We start from the raw sequence: 4,338 nt of genomic DNA, 5'->3' as shown, positions 1-4,338 counted from the left end.
CGGTGCACTCCATGGGGATACACTGGGTCTAATTACTCCTTTCTCCAACAATTCTTGCAATTGCTTTGCCAATTCCTTCATTTCAACTAGCGCCATTCAGTATGAGGCCTTAGATATTGGTTCCGTTCCAGGTGCCAAGTCGATTGCAAATTCAATTTCTCTATCTGGAGGTAGTCCTGGTAATTCATCTGGAAATACGTCTGGAAATTCATTTACCACTGGAATGTCTTCCAGTTTTGTAGGCTCCTGATTTTTATTTATCACATACGCAATGAAGTGCTCGCATCCTTGCCGTAGTAACTTCTTAACTTGAATCATCATCAAGAATTTCTTCGCTTGTCTCTGGCCTCTAAACGTCACCACTTTCTCATCTGGCGTCTTCAATATTACTTTTTTATTACGACAGTCTATCTGAGCTTCGTGCTTAGATAGCCAATCAATTCCTAAAATAACGTCAAACTCTCCTAACTTAAAGGGAATCAAGTCAGCATCAAGCTTATGGCCAGAAATCTCAATCTCACAGCTCTTACACACTTAATTAACAGATACACTTTCCTGATTTGGTAATTCTACTATCATAATCTCACTTAACAATTCAACCAGACAATTCAACTTATCAACAAAACCTTGAGAAATAAATAATCGAGTTGCTCCCGAATCTACTAGCACTTTAGCACATAAGGAGTTCACAGTAAGCGTACCTGCCACAACATCAGTATCCACGATAACATCCTTCACATACATGTCATTAACTTTAGCTTTGGGAGGTTTATTCACTGTTGGAGTAGCTCCCATGATACGCAATATGTTGTTGACTGGAATTGGTGCCTTGCAATCCCTTGCGATATGTCCTGGCTTCCCGTACTTGAAACAAGTAAATCCAATTGCTAGAACCTTGCCTGCCTGATTCTTTGTAGGCTGGTCCTTATTGACTGGCTCTCTGGCTGGCTGATTACGGCACTCCCTTGAATAATGCCCCTTCTGGTTGCATCTGTAACAAACCACATTCAACTTGTTACAAACTCCACCATGTTTCTTCCCATAGACTTGACAGTCTTTCATAGTTGGTCTCTGCTAGATTGGCTGGTTCCCAATGGCTGGGCGGTTACTTTGGTCTCCGTTGCTTGCATTCGGTCTATTAAAATTTCTTCTGGGCTGGAACTTTCCCTTGCTCTGATTAAAATTTGGAAACTTCCCTGCTTGGGACTTTCCTTCACTTCCCTCAAATTTCCTCTTCTTACCCTACTTCTCCTTTTGAAACATTTCACTCTCTGTCTCCGCAATCATAGCCTTCTGCACAACTCCTGCATACGTGTCCAACTCAAATATGGCCACCTTCCCTCGGATCCATGGCTTGAGTCCTTGCTGAAACCTTTTAGCTTTCTTCCTATCAGTGTCCACATATGATGGCACAAACCTAGACAACTGCTCAAACTTACTTTCATAATCTGCCACTGACATATTTCCATGTTTTAGCTCCAGAAACTTCAACTCCATTTGATCCTAAATAAACTGAGGGAAATAATTTTCTAAAAACAGCTCCTTGAATCTATCCTACGTAATATCATCCGTACCTTCCAACACCTTAACAGTTTCCCACCAGTAGGTGGCTTCATTCTTCAGGTAGTAACTTGCAAACTCAGTCTTCTGCTCCTCTCTCACTTTGACTAAGGCAAACGCCTTCTCAATTTCCATCAACCAGACTCTTGCCTCAATAGGATCTATAGAACCCTTAAACTCTGGTGGATTCACCGCCTGAAAGGTCTTAAAGGTTACCTGAGGGTTGGTCTGCCTCTGCTGTTGTTGAGTCAGGTTGTTTGTTGAGCCAAGATCTGAATAATCTGGGCTACAGTTGGGTCTATGGGACCTGGGCTGGCATTCTCGTTGTTGCTGTCTTGGGTGTTATTGTTGGTGGTTTTTTCATTCTGGTTGGTGGAACGGGTATTTCTTCTGGGAGACATTTTTTTCTAAAGAATCAAACAATTTATTTAGCATTTAAAATAAAATCCTTTTTATGAAAAGATTTTGTAAAACCGAAATATCTCTTTGTTTTTTTTTTAAAAACATTTTCAATAGTTGAACTAAGTAAATTGCATGCTTCTTTACAGAATGTAAACAGTTAAGGGGAATAGGGTACATGTTATCACAAGAGTTTTATAACTGGTGTAATAAGATAAAGCAGGTATGGTAAAATAAATGACAATGCTGAAAAGTAAAGATATTGCTATATATCAAAGTTTGGTGGTACAAGCGCAAAACATTTTATTAAAGGCAAAGGTATAACAGGCCTACTTCTTATTCAGCAAGTCTAGATTATTCACGTTCTCACCTAAAAGTCTGATAATACACATTACACACTATTCTACATATATCACTTATCACATTATTCCTGTCATTTAGCGTCATGGAAACTCTAGTCCACCAAGTCTTTCAAAATCCTCCAATGCTTATCTAGCCCACCACATAAGAACATCTGGGGCTGCATACTCACAAGTAGCTCCATGAAGTCTAGCCTCAAGTATTCTACAGGTCACCTGAATCTCATTCCGAAACTCCTTTACTTTTATTTCAACATCTATAGTCCTTATAATGTGTTCTATCTCCTGAATCAGGCCAACAAGGCCTCTCACTCTAACAAAAGAGCCTCATACTTATGGTAGGGAACAGGGTGTGGAGTAAACTAAAAAGATGCACCAGCCACCAAAAGTCTGGTAAAATCAGAATCAGCAGGTGGGGGTCCTCGAATCAGGGGTCTCACGCCAGGAAGTGGAATAGCTTGTAATGGTACAACCGTCACAACTAGTACTATAGCTGACACTGGTGGAAGAGCAAGGCGTGGATCAGCTGACGGTCCTTCAACTGAAGGTTCCGAGTGATCAGATGATATCGAGATAAAGGAATCTGCCATCGCCTCTATCTGAAAATTACGCTTCTAGATAAGAATCTTGAATCTCACCATGAATCATACTAAAACCTACTATTTAATCATACTCAACGTCTCGACATTCTATTTTTCCATTTCTTAATTCTAATCTTAACCTTCTACCCATTCCTGACAATCTAGGCTTGTGGAATTTACTTTAAACCTTAGCTCTGATGCCAAACCTGTGGCGCCCTCCAAACCCGAGTCAGAAGTTTGGGGTCCATAACACACACATAAACCATATTTAATCCTGTTTACGAATATAATAATATATGCAATGACCCTAATTACCATAATTAAGGATTGCAACAGTTTAAAGTGTGTCCACAAGCCACAATTTTATTTATTACAAACTTACCACATCCCAAATTTATTTATCTTACATCTGAAGTCAAACTTTATTACAAATTTTTTAGCACACACCAAGTCACACAACTTCCGCTAGCTTATTCCATTTCAACTTGAAAACCTAGCTGGAACACTCGACTGGGGATCCTCGCCATTATCAGTTTCCTTCTTAACTGGAAAAGAACATAAACGGATTTGCAAGAGTGAGCTAACTAGCTCATCAAGTCATAATGGCGGCACTAAGATTAAATAATGATCAATTGAAATGATATAGGGAATCAAGTTTCCTGATAAGCAATGATTAGAATTGGATATTCACTTTCATTTTTAAAAACCAAGGTTAGGCTGCTAATCAGTCACGCACTAACCCCGGGCAAGGCTCCCAGCTTTGCTCTATATACTGGATCCAACGCACGCATTGGCCTATTATGACCACGAATCTGGTCCGACCACGTATCTAGTCCATATTTTAAAATAATCCAATTTTATAATAATAACATGATAAATAATGTAATTCAATAAACTGAATCATAAACCACATTTATCTTGAAGCATAAGATGATTCACAATACCAGGAAGGTATAACAAGGTAAACAAGAAGATTGACTTTCAATCCAGGGAAAGAATCAGAGTGTAGAAGACCAAGGGTGCAAAGGTTACAAGGAATGGTCTTTTGTTATACAAGGCATAAAGGTTCTTCTGATAAGCAATCTCATATCAATGATCAGTATGTGGTAGATATGTATTTGTGGAGTAGTATCGGATATGTGTGGTTCGTATCCAAGAATTCAATAATCAATGTTTAACAAGAAATCAGGATCGCGGCTCAAGATCAATAAGAATCAGGGTTTAGGGTTAAGTACTTCAAAGTACTTGCAATATAGAATGGGAACTACTAGGAATAATTGTAACATAATGAAAAGAGTTCAAAAGTATTCGCAAGTATACTACAAGAAAGTTCAGAGACACTTGCCTTATCGATTCGCTTTCACTTTACTAACGCTTGTCAATTGGTTCCCACTCACTGACCAATTGCTTTCCCTTTCTACGTCTAACTTCCTACGTTA

The sequence above is a fragment of the Apium graveolens genome, chromosome 4, assembly GCF_009905375.1.
Source record: "Apium graveolens cultivar Ventura chromosome 4, ASM990537v1, whole genome shotgun sequence".
Classification (NCBI taxonomy): domain Eukaryota; kingdom Viridiplantae; phylum Streptophyta; class Magnoliopsida; order Apiales; family Apiaceae; genus Apium; species Apium graveolens.
The sequence above is the reverse complement of the archived record's forward strand: the minus strand, read 5'-3'. Positions refer to the sequence as shown.